Source organism: Triturus cristatus, chromosome 8, assembly GCF_964204655.1.
Source record: "Triturus cristatus chromosome 8, aTriCri1.1, whole genome shotgun sequence".
Classification (NCBI taxonomy): Eukaryota; Metazoa; Chordata; class Amphibia; order Caudata; family Salamandridae; genus Triturus; species Triturus cristatus.
Genome location: NC_140591.1, coordinates 1,040,074,017 through 1,040,093,375, shown reverse-complemented (window position 1 = coordinate 1,040,093,375; position 19,359 = coordinate 1,040,074,017).

Here is a 19,359-nt window from a genome sequence, read left to right as displayed (position 1 = left end):
TGCACTGGGTCCGGGTGCATCCACGTTGCTACGCAGTTTCTTTTGTTTTTGGTGTGTTTTTCTTGTTCTGCTTTTATAGTGCATTTTCCCGCATAACGCGTGGGAATTGCAGGCCTGTGGCTGGTTTTCGCAGATTTTTGTATCGCTATTGGCCTCATCGCAGCTTTTATTGCGTTCGTGTTTCACATTTTTGCGGCGTCACGTTGTCTTTATCGTGGACATTTGACGCGTTATCGTGTGCCTTTCGCATGGTACCGCCAGTTTGTGAATACCACGTTTTTCACGGTGTTAATTTCCTGCGATATACTGCGATGTCAAGAATTGCGTTAAGCTACTTTTGGGATGAATATCACACGTTCTTGAGAATATCCCACCTGGAGTTTTATTCAAAATTAGGTTAGGTTGGTTAAGTGTTGAGGTGGTGCCTGTTTTTTAAAAAGGTTGATGGGGGGATCCATCAAACTACAGGCCTCATTGAGATATTACAGAAGTTGTGCTCAGGGCATCTGGTAGAGAGACTAAAAGTTTGGATCCAAGAAGGGAACAAGCTGTCACCACTTCAAGGTGGGTTTAGATCAAACACAAGTACTATGGATCAAATGATGAATTTATTTTAATTCTTTGGTAGTATGTGACTATGAAGAAAGAAGACATTATGTAGTATTTGGTGATCTGTGCGCAGCCTTTGACTTTTTCCCTGGAGAGAAATTGGGGATGGCCTTAAGGCGAATGGAAGTTCCCAAATACCTATTGCACACCATAATAAGACTCCACACAAATAACTATGCCTAAATAAGATGGAGCTAGAAGGCAAACTGACCAAACGTATTAGGGTGGACAGGGAAGTACATCAAGATTGTGTCTTGTCGCCTTCCCTGTTCACCCTGTATGTAAATGGGTTGAAGGAGTAATTGGATAATTGCATTGGTGACCCCCCCCCCATGATTGCTGGCTAGAAGATATCATCATTATTATTCACTGACAATAACTTTAGTTTCTAAATCCGCTATAGGGTTGTAGAATCTAATGAATCAATTTTCCTTTTCCTGTCGGGAATTTGGGTTGTAAATAAATGTAGTAAAAATAACATTCAGGGTGGCTTTGGAGACGAGAGAGATGGCTGCGTCTCTTGGGAGCTCCGTGTGAGAGTGAGACGCCGGAAGCCTTCGAGCTCCCATTTTTTGGTTGCGCGACCGCCGCAACCACAGCAGCTTCAACCGGAACATGTCCTGCCTTATTTGCAGCACTCGCGAGTACACGGGGTGAGCGAGTGTTATGTTTATTTTGCATTTACTGTCGTCTGCGGCTCGTGGCTGAATCGCAGCCGCCATTATTTATCTCGCTGAATCCCGTGTCTCCCGCTTGACATCCTGACATAGTATATTGTCCTGCTAACATGCTAATTAGCAGATAAATCAACACTTCTTCACAATTTACCTGCCATTAAGTCATTACCTGGAGTTTTGCCTATATTGTTGGACTTTATTTGCTTCTTCAGCCTGCCTCAGAGGTCTCATCATATTTTTTGCCTGCCCTTTTAGGTCCTACTGTTTTTCTCTCAGCACTTTCTTCCTCACAAACCTCCAATGGCTACTCCACGCACTAACCGAAATAACGCTCAACGCATTAACACTAATTGTGCGTCACTGGAGGACAACAACCCTTTTAGTGTGCTACAAGATAATTTGGAATAAGCTACTGATGACCCTGTTGGACCAAAAGGACTTTCGCCCTCTACTACTTTGCGTTCAAGTTCCAAGGTTAACTCCAAAATACCTTCTGCAACTACTCCTACAGCAGGCAAACGAGTAAAGACACACTCTCCTTCTCCTCCCAGCTCTTCCTCAATCTCTATGGAACTTTTGCTTGAGGAAATTCGCTCGCTTAAAACTTATATGGCAGAAACAAATATTCAACATGAAAACCTTGAGGATAATTGGTCCCATACTGAACAGAAAGTTGGAAATCTTGAACGACGAATTGCTTCAGTTCAAATAGTCGCTGACCAAGTTCCTGGAATACACAGAGAAATACAACATCTCAAGCAGCAGATTGAAAATTTGGAAAACCGCATTAGGCGTAATAACCTAAGCATTTATGGCCTTGCGCAAGATCTCGAAGGGTCTAATCCTATATCCTTCTTTCAATCCTTTCTTCCTAATCTTCTTGATCTTCCAGATTCCCCTGCATTGAAATATTCAGTGAGCTCATCGACTGGGTCAGATCTCTTGCTCTTCATCTTCTTCTTCCTCCTCAACGAAACCTAGAGGTGTCATCCAGTACTTTCTAGAATATACCGATCTACTTAAAGTCATCCAAGCTGCCAAACAGAAAAGGAAAATCATTTGGAAGGGCTCTGTCAGGATTCGCCCCTTCCCGACCCCGTGGAACACTCTGGGGACTCACCCTTTGTAAAACCCTCTGCTTGTTTTCAGTTCCTGGACATGAAGGGTACTGTTAGCGATCCAGGAACATCTGATATCCCGGGCTTCTGGCCGAAGCCAGCCTGCAGCAAAACCCCGTTCCTGAAAACGAAGCGGGAAAGGATTCGTCCGCTTTAAAAAAGTGGAGCCTCAACCAGGAAGGCGAGGAGAACCGCGAGGATGCTGCCGCTGAGACGACCCTTAGAGAGGCGGAACTGGAGGAAAGAAGGACGGCTGCTGCGGAACCTACTTCCGACTTCGGACCGAGTACCAAGGAGCCAGGAGGCTTTCCCCGCTCAGCGCCCAGCCGCGGACCAGGAGGTTTGTGGCTACAACAGGTGCGTGATTGGCTCCGGGGGTCAGGGCGACGGGCGGTTGACTCCTCCCTGGGTGGCCACTAAACCGGGCGGGATCCGTGCCCTTACATAGCGGGTCAACCCCGATCCTGGTGCTGGTTTCCCCTTGCCCTCACGGTCCGGCCGCACTGGTGCTCCCTCACTTCCCCATCCTCCAAAAACAAGAAGTAGCCTGATATTAAGGCTGTGTTTTCTTTTCTTTTTCCTTTCTTCCCGCATATCGCTGATCGGAGAGTCCGTAAGAGACAACGCGACCCCAGCAGAAGCGAAGAGCTAATTCCCTGAAAACGTACAAGAGCGCCATCCATTGGATTTTCTTCTTTTTTTTGTGTATACATTCCGGGACTTGCTTAAAAACTTAAATAAACCACCCCTGTAAACAACTCTCTGCCTCAAGCATTCGCTTACCCCACAACAGGCTCTAACCTTTTCTTTGCCCAGGACTACGCTAAAGTTACTGCAGACCGTCGAAAACAATTTCTAGACATGAGACCTGCTCTACGTTCCCTGAATGCTCGATATGGCTTATTCCATCCCTGCCTCTTCAAGGTGACTTATAATAATAAAACAACAACTTATGAAGATCCTGCACTACTTCAACGCTTCTTGAATACCTGCAGAGATGAATCCATGGACGTTTCTCGACCATAATTCTCCTGATCATTCTATTGTTGTCTGCCGTTATTCGTATACAACAGCTTTCCCATCGTTTTTTATTCTGTTGTGAATCCCTCTGTTGATATTTTCTTTTTCCTTTCCTCAGGTGCGGTTCTGTGGTCCCTTGATTTTATGTTCTTTTCGTTTTCTTCCTGGAAGTCGCTCCCTGCTTCGCCTCCTCCTGGAGTCTCCCGTCCGACATGCTAACTCCCTTATGTGGCTTTACCATCCCCACTCTTATTGTCTTTTTGTGGTATGTCTTTTTGAGCATTTTCTTTACCAGCAATTGTTTGAATTATATTGTTTTTATATTCCTCGTTTTCTTCCTTCCTTCTTCCTTTTTTCTCTTTCTTTTTCTTCCTTCCCTTTTCCTACTTCTCTTCCATTTTCATCCTCATACTCTATGATAGCTCTCTCATTACTTTCTCTTTCTTCATTTCAAATCTCAGACTCTATTTTATTCTCTGTTTATATATTTTTTATTTTCTCAGTTTTCAATACTTATTTAGAATTTTTTACTGTTTGCAAAACAACTGTTCATGTTAAAGTTCATTGGTTACTTTCAGGGTTATTACATGGAACGTAAAGGGAGTAAATAATCCTATAAAAAGACAACGGGTATTAACTCACCTAGCCAGATTGAATACCAATATTGCATTGATTCAAGAAACCCATCTATCTGATGTTGAAGCGTCTAAACTGAAACGCTGTTGGGTGGGTAATGTTTTTTCTTCCCCAGCTTTAGGTAAGAAGAATGGAGTATCAATTCTCTGTCATAAGAAATATCAGTCTTCAGTTATTCATCAAGAATCAGACTCAGAGGGTCGTTGGATAGTTGTTAAACTCCTTGTTAGTCAGATACCTTTAGTTCTTTTTAGTGTTTATGCACCAGTTCAGATTGACAATGTATTTTGGACCCATATATCTGATAAACATCTTCAGTTTGATGATGAGTATATTATTTTTGGCGGTGACTGTAATCAAGTTCTGGACCCCATATTAGACAGGCACTCTTCTGTTAAATTCTCAAAAACCAAGATGCACTCACAATTTACGGCCACCATATGCCGTAAAGCTTTAGTTGACATTTGGAGACTTTATAATCCAGATATTCGAGAATATAGTTTTTATTCCCCTCAACATAACTCACAATCCCGAATTGACTACCTCTTTTTAAGTAAATCCCTATCTCAACAGGTTTCCCATTCCGAAATCAGCTCTATTTTAATATCAGATCATGCCCCAGTATCTGTTGATTTTGAGTTACTTCCTTATACTCCTCATGCTGGTAGATGGCGCTTTAATAATACTTTAATATCTGATCCTAATTTTTCAAGCCAATTCACTTCCTTCGCTTCTGAGTTCTTTTTTTTAAACTCTACTCCACACTCTACTCCTGTAATGATCTGGGATTCTTTCAAAGCTGCTGCCAGGGGTTTTATTATAAGTTTTGTCTCACAGAAAAAGAAATCCTCTGAAGCCCAAAATTCCTATTTACTTGCCAAAATTAAACAGCTTGAATATATTTACTATCGCTCAAATTCTGAATCTTCGTTAAAAAATCTTATTGACGCAAAATTTACTTTTAATAAAATATCTATTGAAGCTGCATCCTCCTATCTTTTGAAAAGTAGTACTTGCTCTTATGGGGGCCACAATAAAATGGGAAAATGACTAGCTAATTATTTGAAAATAAGACGTGAACGAATTAAAATAGAAGAGTTTGTTTCCTTCTACAGGAATCTATACACCCCTGAACATCAACCATCCAACCATCCTTAAGTAATATATCTTCTTATTTACAATCTAGTGAACCTCCTCTCTCTCACAATAATGATTTCGCTTCTTTAGAAACCGAAATCACCTTGCCCGAAATTACGCATGCAGTTTCCATATTAAAAAGAGGAAAAGCTCCAGGCCCAGACGGTTTTACTATCGAATTTTATTCGCTCCTTGCTAATCTGCTTCTCCCAAACCTCTTATTACTTTTTAACTCGTTTATTACTACTGGCTCTTCATCTGGAACTTTTCAAGAGGCTATGATATGTCTAATACCCCTCTCTTTGCAAAAATCACCCTCCAATTTCCTTAGTTAACTTTGACTACAAAATCTTTGCAAACATTCTTGCCCTCCGTATTGATCCTATTTTGCCTGACCTCATTATCCCTGAACAGTCAAGATTTGTAAAAGGTCGTCTGTCTTCTGATAATTCCAGAGTCTTTTTTTAACATTCTTAGTAAAGCGTACTCTCTTGATTATCCCACTGCGGCCATAGCATTAGATGCTGAAAAAGCTTTCAATAGGATTGGATGGGACTTTATGTTTCAGGCTCTAAAATGGATAGGGTTTCCTCCAAAATGAATATGCCTTATTTCTGTATTATATTCAGTGCCTAGAGCTTCTATTTTTGTTAATGGAAAAACCTCAGACTATTTTCCTCTTTTTAGAGGGGTACGTTAAGGTTGCCCTTTGTCTCCTCTCTTATTTATAGTAGCACCGGAACCCTTCTTAACCAAAATTAGACAAGATACTCAATTTACTGGTTTTCAACTTGACACCTCTTATGTCAAAATGTCTATTTATGCTGATGACATTCTTTTATATTGCTCTAACCCATCCTCATCCATTCCTTCTTTTCCTTCTCAAGTTGATGGTTTCTCTCAACCTTCCGGTTATCGTCTTAATTCGGATAAATGTGAAATCCTTCCCCTCAAAGTACTTTGTCTCAAACAAGACTTCAATTCTAAAGGATTTTCTTGGCAATCTTCTAAGACAAAATATTTAGGCTTATGGTTTTCCTCAAACATCCCAGATACACTAAAGCTAAATTTTTACTCCATTCTTAAAACTCTAACTGACTCCATTGATCGTTGGCACCCTCTTTTTCTTTCTTGATGGGGTCGTCTGGATTCCATCAAGATGATGCTATCTCCTTTAATTTTATCCATTCTTTCTATGATACCTGTGAATATTCCTGGATCTTATTTTAAGAAAATCGATTCTCTTCTAACGAAATTCCTCTGGAAAAACAAATCTCCCCGGATAGCCTTATCAGCTTTGAAAGCTGACAAAACTTCTGGTGGCCTTAAGTTTCTGGACTGCAAGTCATGTCATTATGCTTTTTCTTTAAAACGATACTCTTGTTGGCTCTCTTCTGATCAATGTATTCATCCTCCTATTTGGTTATCTCTAGAAAAGTCCTTTATCTCTCCTTTTGACTTTAAAGAATTTCTTGCTTTTACCAATAATATCTCCTCTTTTCGTCACCCGATCATTTCTCATACACGTAAAATTCTCTCCTCTCTTTTACCCCCTCATATCCTTCTTCTTCCTCGCTAGATCAACAGCCCATTTGGCATAATAAATTATTAAGAATTAAAAATCGCACATTCTGTTGGAAATCTTGGAGACTCAAGGGATTATTTTGGATTTAGCAACTTTTATTTAATAATGTTCCTTTATCCTTCTCGGATCTTCAAATACAATTTTCTTTACCATCCTCTTGTAAAGCTCAATATGATCTACTATTTTTCTCTCTTTCTCAGGTATCTTCTTTCTTTAACGTCGACCCCCTCTCTTTCCCCCAGATGTTCCACTCTCTTTCCCTTATTATCTACTTCTCCTTCAGGCTCTTCTCTATATAAGTGTTTATCTTTCTCCTCTAATAGGAACAAATCGAAAGCTGAATTGGCTTGGGAAAAAGATTTAACAAATTGCTGGCCAATACCTCTTTGGGATAAGTTGTGGCTCAAAATTCACAAAAGCTCTAGAGCAGCTAATACTTCTCAAACCCAATGTCATTGGTAACAGTATTCCCAAGCGACCAAGTATCACGTACAGGAAGGGGAAGAACATTAGGGACATGTTGGTACGCAGTGATGTGACAAAGTACCCTGACAAACACACACATGGACTTCAGGGATTTTTTCCCTGTGGCCATTGTAAAGCGTGTAAACAGAGCACATTCCTCAAAACGACCACATACAATGGAGTTGATAAGGAGATAGAGCAATTTCTAACATGCAGCACTACATTTGCCATTTATGTGATTGTTTGTCCTTGCAACAAGTGGTATATAGGAAGCACTACCCTCCAAGCCAAAAAACGGGTACTTGAGCACAGTAGAGCCATAACACACAGAGACGAAAAATATCCTGTCGCACGCCACTACAGGGACCACCATTTCTCTGATTCCACCCTACTTAGATACTTCATCTTGGAACAAGTCCTCAGTAATCCAAGGGGAGGAGATAGGGTACTGAGGCTGAGACAAAGGGAATCCAAATACATTGTTGATTTTCAAAGCAAGGACCCTGGCGGTCTCAACCAGGACGAAGAATTAGCCGTACACCTCAGAGAGTGACAATTGGTACACTGTCGCCAGCCTATCTGCATTTGATATGTGTGATGTACTATTAGTTACATTATGTTTTTTTCTGTGTAACCAGTATACATTTCTTCCCTTCCTCCTTTCTTCCAATTTTAGAACATGTACTAGAACTGTTAAGATGCAGATTCTTTTGCATCTGTTTTTAACCATGCTTTTTCATTTGATTTTGTTCATTTCTTTCTAGGAGGAGAGGCAGGGGCCCCAACACTGACACTCACTCTGCACGGGCAGTTTTCTCCCTCTTTCCCCCTTCACTTCACCGAGGTCATCACCAGTTCTGGATATTTGGGCGTGTGAAAGACTTGGTCCTTCTCCTGGTCAATACGGTTAGCCCCACTTGGGGAACACATACTAAATAACCCCCCCCTTTTTGCTGATTGTTGTCCATCAATATACCTGTTGACATATGATATCCCGCACATATGGGTTAGATCTCTGCCTCTGACTACCGTTCAATTGTAGTTACATGGGGTGGTTTGTACAAACATGTCATAGGCACTTGCCAGGTATCTTAACATTATGCCTCATACCAGCCAGTACTTACTTTTCACAAGATTTTGTGGTCAATTTGATTGCCATGGCTCATTTGGACAACATGTATATGAAAACATTCATGTTCGAGATGGTTATTTAACCACTCCAAGATGGCTGCTGCATTGGGCTGGTTTTCTGCTACCATGATTTTTTGGTCCATTGTTTGTATTCACAGCCCTCTAACTTTATTTAGTTTGTTATCACTGTAGCACTGTTATTCACGTGAGCAAGGCTTGTTAGTCGAAACGCGTTGTGAATAAACACCCGTTTGTTCTGCCATCTGTGTTGAACTATTCTGTTCCTGAGAGCGCACGACATCTGAACATTTGGAACATTTAATTTCCGGCGTGCTCCGCCGGCGTGTGCGCCAGCTCTCTCGGGTCCCAGCAATCGGAAGGAGCGTTGTTTTGGAGGTTATATATATATATATATATATATATATATATATATATATATATATATATATATGTATATATATATATATATATATATATATATATATATATTCACTGAAAAAACCATAGGTTTCACACACGTTATAGTTAGGAATTAGCATTTAAAAAACCTTAGAAATTCAGTGAAAAAACCATAGGTTTCACACATGTTATAGTTAGCTGGACATTTTACTCGTAAAAAACCAATGAAATTGCCCCGTTATAGTTAGTTCAGCTAACTATAACTCGCGCGCCCGCAATGCACTGCTGATGACGTCACATATTACATCACTCATGACATGGTCAGTGACATCACTCATGACATCACTGATGACATCTCAAATGACATCACTGATGACATCACTGATGACATCATCCTTGTGATAGAGTGGCAGACCTCCTCTCACCTTAATATAAGCTTTGATACACACATTCAAAAATAGAGACTAAAAATTTCAAAACAATGGACATACCAATACCAGTTACAACAACCTCTTCAGTAATTCTAAGATCCATATACACATCCACTCATTCACCAACAGTCCTATACAGTCACTCATACATGTACTCACTCATCATATGTACTCATACACCTATACATCCTGTTACATAATGCCACTCATCCATAGAGTTACTCACACACATAGTCACTCATGCTAATAAAGAATCAAACATACATTCACCTGCATATACAGTTATACACACACCACCACACTTACTTCTACGGAAACTTACACATACTTAGTCTTTTAAACAATCACTTATAGAAACACATACTTATTCATACAGGAACTCTTTCAATCTCTCCCTCTCACATATACTCACATATATACACCAATAGTCACATATACTAGTTTAAAACATATGTAGTTACTCCTGAAGACACTATTGAGACAGTCTTTCACTCACTAACACACCCATACACACACTCATCCACCCATACAGTCCTGCACACATGCTGTCTTCAACACATACAAACAGTGAGTCACTCATTCATGCACCTATGCACTACGTAATACCCCCCACCGAACCATACAGACACTCAGACTGATACTCAAAAAAACAACTAATAACCTATATAGACACCCATGTAGCTACTCACCAACCCATGCAGCCACTTATACACAAAGTGAGAGATACACTTAATCAGTCAGTTACACAATCAATTTTTCAAAAACAAATCATCCATTTAGACACTTATATACCCATTTATTCTTCCATCGACGTTGAGATATACATATATAAAACATATTTAATTTTCAGAAAAACACACATTCACTGGATGATGTCATCAGTGATGTCATCAGTGATGTCATTTGAGATGTCATCAGTGATGTCATGAGTGATGTCACTGACCATGTCATGAGTGATGTAATATGTGACGTCATCAGCAGTGCATTGCGGGCGCGCGAGTTATAGTTAGCTGAACTAACTATAACGGGGCAATTTCATTGGTTTTTTACGAGTAAAATGTCCAGCTAACTATAACATGTGTGAAACCTATGGTTTTTTCACTGAATTTCTAAGGTTTTTTAAATGCTAATTCCTAACTATAACATGTGTGAAACCTATGGTTTTTTCAGTGAATTTGCAAGGTTTTTTAAATGCTAATTTTTTTTTTTATTCTTCATTTTTTTCAAACATATTTTTAATTTAATTTTCTTACCTTTTATAAAGACTATGCTTAAATTTTTAAAATCCTTAAATATTTTTTTTATATATATTTTTTAAAATAAACATGTAAAATTTATTTCCAGATTTTTTTTTTTTTTTTTTTTTTTTTTTTATAGTACGCGTACCGTAAGCTCACGGTAAGCGTACGGTTTACGCAACGTCCGTAATCTATCTACGCTGCTTGCGTATAGTTACGTACTTTGCGTAGCCGCGCGTACTGCGCGTGGGACGCGTGCGCGCTTACGCCACACGCGCACGTTACGCGGAAGTGCCGGGGAGTGACTGTTATGCGCATGCGCGGAAGCGCGTGTCTTTTTTACGCGCACGCGTACTTTTTGCCGTAAGCGTACCGTAAGCGTACCGTAAGCGTACGGTAGGTCATGTGATCTTGAAACACAACTTTTGATTGGTTGAAACTACTTTCAGTTCTAGAACTCTCCTACACCACACCCATTCCCCTCATTTCTGCTTGTGATCCCTTGGGAGAAGGAGCTGGTTTGTCTTTGGGATACGATGGCAGAACAGCAGAGCTCTTCTGAGAGTGAGGCTAGCACCAGCAGCACTGTCTTGAGGCAGAGATCGAGGAAACAAAAGCCTTCTTATGTTTGGGATTATTTTACTTTTCCAGAAGGCCAGCAAAAGGTGAATGCACCCTTAGTTACTTGCAAGCTGTGTAAGCGTGTACTTTCTAGAGGTAATCCTAACAGGAAGTATTCCTTTGGGAATCACACCATGAAGAGACACCTCCAGGATGTACACAGAAGGACACATGGTCATCTTTTTGGAGGTAACTCTTCAGAAAGACGAGCCAGTACATCCACAGCAGCTCAGCCTGGACCATCACCTGCAGGGCTGACTCCTTCTTCTGCAGGTCAGGTGAGCCCTTCATCTGTGGGGGGAGAATCTCCTTTTGCTGGCCCTCTGGAAATGAACCTTCGATTTCGGAAGGTTGATATTCATTGCACATTTTGTAAAGGTCTAATTTGTCATAGGGAGACCAGTGTTTCCCTAGTGAACAACAAAATAGATCAGCACATTTGTAGCTATGAATGATTTTCCCATGCTTCCTTTCCTCTGTCCCTGCATGAACACAACGGTTCTTTTAAGAGCCAACCTTATCTTTCATCTTTTTTTTACATGTTTTTAAAAACTTTTTTTTTTTTTTTTTTACCGTACGCGTACGGTAAGCGTACCTTTTTTTTTATTTTTTAAAAAAAACACTAAAAATCATTTATCACATTACAAGGTCCTTGAGAGACTACAATTATTATTATTGACTTACCATACTCACTCAAAAAAATATTTATTCATTTGTTTTTTTAAAAAATAGTTTTTAAAATGGTTGTAGTTTCCGAAAATTTTCTATATCGATCTGAAAATAAAGAAAAAAGTATTAATATTTTTAAACCATTTTATAATACAGTACACATATTTACATTTTTTACCAAAAAATATTTTTGCCTTATTTTTGCTGTTTTCAGAATATATTGCATTTCACTATAAATTGTGAAAGCAATTGCATTCATCATTTTACAGCGGGCAAAAAAAATTAACAATCTCAAAGATTGTATTAAAAAAGCCCAGAATCTCTTCTTACTTAAACTTATCATTACAGAAATGCATATTATTCTAAAAAAATATCATCTAAAAACAATACTTTTTTCTTTAAAATACCGTCTGATATGTTTGTTTGAGAAGTATAATCACAATATTATATCTCAAATAACTCCAAAATACATCTGATTTTATTTCCTTTAGGCCAAATAGTATTTTTTTTTTTTTCCTGGAATAAATTTCCAAGGGAAATCCATTAAAATTCTAAAGTTTAATCTGTCCAGATCTCACCGATTCTCTGTAACATTTTGGTTCACGAAAATTTTTTGAATAATTTATTTAGTCCACAATAGAATTGCTTACTTTTCCACATGGCCAAATAGTAATTTTTTAAATCATTTTTGAAAAAATTTCCAATGGCAGTTCAATAGCATTCCAAAATTTAAAATGTGCAGAAGTTACCGATTATCTCTAAATTATTGGTTTTTCAAAATTGCTTTAAAAATTAAAAAAGTCCACATTACAATTGGTTATCTTTCCTTTAGGCCAAATGATAATTTTAAAAATATTTTTTCTACAAAATTGCAATGGTAATCCAGTAAAATGGTAAAATTATTTTGTCCAGATCTTGCCAAGTCTCTCTAAAATTTAGGTTTCAAGAAGATTAGATAGGAATTTGCTAAATCAAAAGGCAAACGTTGTTTGAAAATCAATTGGGAATCATTACACAGTGTCCAGCCTTTTTCACATTTTAGATAAACTGTGTAATGTCCAGAAGTAACAGTAGGTCCATCATGGAAAATTATTGCAACAGTTACAAAAGTTTTTCCTGAAATTGATAATTGCTGTCCTGTAAACTTCTTTATTAAAGTATCCAATTTTGATCCATCAGCTCTACATCGTTGCATCATTAAAATTACATACTGTCCGTATTCCCTTAAAATTAATGTTGATAACATGTCAGAATTACACTCACCACATTTCATGCTATGATTAGCATCTTTAACTAATTTTGCAAAAGTGACTGTTTTACTCTCTGGCAATGTCAAATAAATAAACCTTTCATTATCAACAATAGAGCCACATATATTATAACAATTATCACAACTATGTTCCCATTTATAAGAGAGACCAAAAAAAATGTCAATGGGAACTCCTTCTTCTTCCACTACCTGAAGAAAATACATCAAAAATTCGTGTGCATCTTGCTGTTCATTTTGCGAAAACTGTGTTCGTCCTGAACATACATCTAAAAGTTTTCTAATGTCAGTAGCACTTTCTATTTGAGTTTTATCTTTACTCAGCTTTTGAAAAAGGAGACTCAGCTCTGAACAGAATCTTTTTCCCTGATTTACTATTATCTGCTCTTGCAAACTTTCCAGATAAAATGCAACATTCAGCACTACATTTGCGTAGCAGTTGACACCAGAGCTATTTTCAAAATGACATCCTACAACCTGTTCTTCATTTTCCTTTTTCTTTTTGCTTGCAATTACATCACTCTTCTTTTTTTTCCTCCTCTCTACATCTTCATTACAGATATTCTCATTTCTCCTTTTACGAGAAACTACACGTTTCTCCAACACAGGATACTGACCTAAATGAGGAGCATAGCTTCTTCTTAATCTATTATACTCCTTTACACAGTTTGTATCAGCACTAACTTTTGAGTCATCAAAGTCTATCATGAATAAACCAGATAATGTTTTCACTCGTGACAAAGCTACATATGCCATACCTTCTTTGAACACAGTTGAACCAATGTTCACAAAAGCACAATCTACAGTCAATCCTTGAGACTTGTGAATAGTTACAGCATATGCTAGAGAAAACGGAAACTGCTTTCTACGTACATACAAGTCTTTCACAAGCATGAAACGAACTGAACAACGACAAATATCTTTAACTTCTTCTATCTGATCAAATTTTATTTTTAAACATTCAACTCCTTCTTTTTTCTGATAGTTAATAAAACCCACAACTCTTCCCATCGCTCCATTAACTAAACCTTTTTCAACATCCAAATTTCTTCTTAAAAATACTCTACAGTTCATGCAAACATATAGATTTTTTTCTAATCCAGCTGTTTTGGAGATGTTCTTCTCTAGTGAGTCCAATTTATTTTTCATTTTGCCTGTTACTGTGACAGTAATTCTTCCATCCTCAATTTTGTCCACTGCTTCCAATTTCCTGATCTCTTCCTTTTCCAATTTCAAAAGCTCCTCATTGAATATTGAGCATTCACGTAGAGTTGGCATTAAGCAGATGACACTTTTGTTTTCTGCAATATTCTTGTATATTTTCTCTGCAACTATTTCTTCCTTTGGAAATAAATTATGTAGCAGCCGACTCTGTAATGCTTTTTTCCCAACTTCTGTGAGTATTCCAATCCTGATATCTTTCAGAATACTTCCATATTCTTCATCGTTTGCTTGCCTCATATTAGTTGTAAGTTCCTTGTACTCAAAGAAGGACCAAATATTTGTATTTCCAATGCTTCCCAATGACTTCTTCGTGTCTTCATGTGTCACAGTATTAAACACTGGTTGTCCTTTAACTGGAGTAAGTTGCAAAAGATCCCCAAAAACTATGACGTGTTTTCCACCAAATAACACGTCATAGTCTGTCTTCAAAATTTGCTGCATTCTTAAATGCACAAAGGCAAGCATTAAGTTTGATACCATGCTCACCTCATCAATAATGAGAACTTGCATCTTCTTCAATACTCTTGAAACTTCCAAGGATGCTTCTCCAGTTAGCTTGTTGAATTGTATTTTGTTCTCATGCTCCACTGGTAACATTAGCAAACGATGTAAGGTGATTCCTTTTATGTTATATGCTGCTAACCCAGTTGGAGCAGTAACCACACAACACAAAGTAGAATCCGTTTTTTGCTTTAGGTAGCTTCTGATGACTTTAATTAGGAAACTTTTTCCAGTGCCAGCTTGTCCGCTTACATACATCCTGATTGGATGAAATGATGTGCATGAGCACTCTTTTTTGATATGTAGAAATCCGTGATCAATTTTGTTTTTGATCTCTTCATAAATTTGTTGCTGCTCTTGATTCAGTTGTCTTTCCAAATTTTCTAAGTCTATAAATTCTTCTTGACCTTGATTCATAGCCGTTTCCACTTCATTCATGGCTATTGATGCTTCATTTTCAACGATTGGTTGTCCTAGGGGATCTTGACTGTGTGTTCCTGAACTTTGGCTGTCCTGAGAACTGTCTCTAGCTATTTCTGCTGCAATTGTAGTTTCCTGTTCAATTTCTTCATTTAACATTTGCAGATAAGTTGAGAATGTACTGCATTGTATGCTGTCTTTGCAAGCATTAAAAGAATCTTCATAGCTCTGGAATTCTCCCAGTAGTTCATCCTCTGTACGCCATGGTTTAAACAACTGTAAAAGAGCCAAGTAGTAAAATTCTTTCTTGTCGGTAGTGTCGCAACTCAGCTTCCGGTGATTTATCAAACTTCCTTTGGTTTGCTTCACCAAACATCCTTCTTCACCAACAACTTTATATTTTCCACTGTTGATGTCTTCTGCAGCTTTCCGTGAATAAATGTAGTTCTGTAACACTTCATAGAGACACATGTTCTCCAGATGATGACTTCTCTTGGGATAATATGTGTCCAACATGTTTGTTTTCAATATATCTGTACTTTCTGGGTCATTCTCAGCCAAATATTCAATTTCTCCAACAGATTTCAGTACCCGATTTCTCATTGCTGCAAGGCCTAAACTTGCCCAAATTATTCTTCTTGACTTCGAGTAGAGACTTGCAGAAGATAACCTATCTGAACATTCGTAGGATCCAATTTCTCGATGCGATAACATCTTCAAACTGAAACTGTACAGCTTCTTACTGACAGTCTTCTCGTGAGAAATCTCTTCCCACATTTCCTTCAATTCTGTTTTTTCTGATTTCGTAATGTAAGACGTTACATATCGAGCAACAGCAATGGAATTGTCAGCAACATACTGTATATCCATGTTAGCGTTCCACATGGATAAAATGACTGGGTTGTAGTCATTTATATTTTTAGATTCTTCTTTTCTTTTAAGGTTGTAGGTATTCTTAGGTGATTTTCTTGTGATAGTATGTCTCACAGCTGACATAAAACTGTTGACTCTTCCATTTGAAAGAACAGGTCTAGGAAATCCAAATCGACATTTAGTGTAGTATTTTTCTTTGCTCTTGTATTTCCGTCGACAGTATTTTCCACACCGATGACTTTGGAAACGTAGAACTTGCTCCTTTAACTTGTTCTCTTCTGTGCTTTTTGGTATAGCACATGTTGCATATTCTTCAATGTAAGATAACACTGCTTCATCAGTATCTGTTCCAAACTTTGGGGCATCCTTGATCCACAGCAGCATATGAATATGAGGAGCACCTCTTGCCTGGTACTCTTTTCTCCAAAAGAAATCCACTACTTCTCCAAGGGGTGGATTTTTTTTATTGCAGATGAAGGACATCATAGCCTCAAATCTATGATTGAAATATCTGCAAACATTAACCGGATCCAATGAGCACAGTTCTCCTGCTGTCTTGTATTCGATGTTTTTAATGTTTGAATTGGCCTCTCGTAGAAAATCCAGTAAATCATCCCAAGCGTACTCGGCACAGCTTAGGGTAAGGAACCATGTTGGTGTTCCTAAATTGCGTAACATGCATTTTAGTTCACCATGGCGTCGGTACCAATATTCATTTGTCCCACGCTGACAAGCCATCAGATTGATCAGTTGTGTTTCCAAATGATCATCTCGGTGCTGCACTTTCTCCATAAAATCCTTAGCAGACACATTTTGTAAATGTACTCCACTTTTTAAAATGTGATTTACTGCATAAGACAGTGCAGACAAGTCGCTTTCAAATAAAAGATGGAACAAATAAGGAATACTTTGTCGAAATCTGGGATCTTCAGCATATAGTCTTGTAGTTCGATACTCTGAAGCTGGAATCTGTTCTGGACGTTCATCGTATCGTCCTCCTTTTCCTTTAGGAAACAGCTGGGGAAAACATCGAGCTTCCAAGCTCTCCTCCCATACACTCACGGGATTTCCTTTTGCTTTCTTCATCTGAAAGAGATCAATATTGTCTCCCATAACTTCTTTCGAATGGAGAGGATGTATGCTAAAATGTTCATAAATTTCTTCTTCCTTTGACTTGTCCACTTTTTCAATTTGTCCAGTTGGTGTTTCTGTGTCTCCTTGTAAATCTTCTTCTTCTTCTTCTTCTTCTATATAAATTGATTCATACCATTTGTTATTTTTTTTCAAATACAAATTTGCTCTTTGTACTTTCCGCACATCTACCAGCTCCTGCCAAATCTTCTTATTCTTTGTAGGTACACCATTAACCAGAATAATTAATGGTTCAGTTTCCAAAGTATCCGCATCAATAGTTTCCATATTTTTTTTCAAATCCAAGGGCAAATACACCACTCTACCTTTTAAACCTCTCAGTAAATCTGAAGGAGGTAATTTACCAGTTTTGGGCTCCATACGTACTATGGTCTGGAACGGATGAACACATTGAATGAGTATAGACTCATATGTATTTAATTCAGAAAGTTCAGTAGGAATAGCATCCAATTCTAAATTATTATGTACAGCTCTGGTCGGCATTCTATTTTCCTCTAACTTGTTATAACAGTATTTACAAATACGCTGATCTTCACCCAATTCAAAACAATTTTCTAGAAATATATATGTGGCAAATTCCTTCCACTTATAATTATCTTCATTTTCACTCTTTCTGTAGAGATCAACATTCCTAGTTTGTTTTCTATAATGAGTTCTGCGGCAACAAATACAAGTAAAATTTGGTCTTTCATTAGAGACTATTGCAAATTTTGTTATATGATCATTAAATGTGTTACTTACAGAGGGTTCTACATTGTCTTCCACTTCTGCCTCATTTACTGTCTCCTTCTCTGCACTGTTTTGTTCTGGACCAAAGTAACAAAACTGAATTTCATCAACAACCTTCTCTACATCTGATACCGTTCCTCGGAACAGAGCCCTATTCAATTCATTTAACTTTATTGCTGGACTTTTGGCAAAATACAACCGTCTCACAAACTTTCTCATTTCAGTATGATGAACAGCCAGCATCCTAAAATGATGGAAAACACTATTGCACACTTTTCTAGATAGACAAGCAAGAGAATGACCCTGCAAACCAGTATTCTCTCTCACTCTGCATGGATCCAGACTTTGAAGCACCTTAATCTTTTGTTTTACACTTTTTTTACTATATTCTCTTAGAAACTCTCGAAATCTGTCAATAGATTCTTGACGCACAGTGCAAATACTACTACAATTCCAAGTGTACACTGGGGCTTTAGGACGTCTCCCCATTGCCTCATCTGCCATCACTTGTACCTCATCTCTTGGAACCATTATCTCCTTCTCCATTATGCAACCATTTTTTACTTCGTATGAACGACCTCTGGTGTCAACTGCATGCAGTAAACTATTACTTTGAAAATAGCTCTCTTCATTAAAAAAAGGTTCACTACTTGAACTATGCATCCACTTTCCTAAAAACACTTTACAAAAGTTTGTTCTGTTCACTACTCTTTTGCTTTTGCTTTGTGATTTCAGTACATTAACCATTTTATCTAATGTACGCATCCTATTCAAAATTAATATGAATAGTTTCCTTTTTAATTCTAATGCTTTTGCTGCAATGGCTTCAATTTCTTTTTTTCTCTTGTAATATTTAGCCTTTTGCTTATATTTCTTTATATCCTTTATCAAATTGGACATAACTCTTCTCTGAAACATTTTTCTATGTATCTCTTTAAATGCTGTTTTTCTGTTTATGTTAAACTTTTCAATTGCAGAAGGTATATTTGCATTAACTAAATTCTCAATTTTTTGCTGTTCTCTATGTTTTGTTACATTTTTCCGAGAACAGACATTTTGTACATTTTTCTTTGTTTTGAATATTTTGTTTAGAAATTGTTTTTTTTGCTTACCAGAAGATTTTTTCTTTTTCCCAACATCAGCATCTTCTACTAACTTTGGTCCTCCAGTTGTCTTCAAATATAGTTTTTTTTTTAGCGTTTTTTGAACTCGAGATTTTGTAGGCATCTTAAATTTTGTTCACTGTTCTTCAGCAATACCTGAAAAAAACTATAAAAAAAATCTGTTATTGTATTTAAATATATTACTACATTTCTTTTCACAATAGTCACAAAACGAAATTTCTTTGCCAATTTGAATGCACACAAACTGCTCTTTTTTTTGGGCAAGTGAAAATCTCTTTTACAAACTGTCACATTATGAAACCACTTTTCAGATTTTTTAAAAAGCCCATGTCC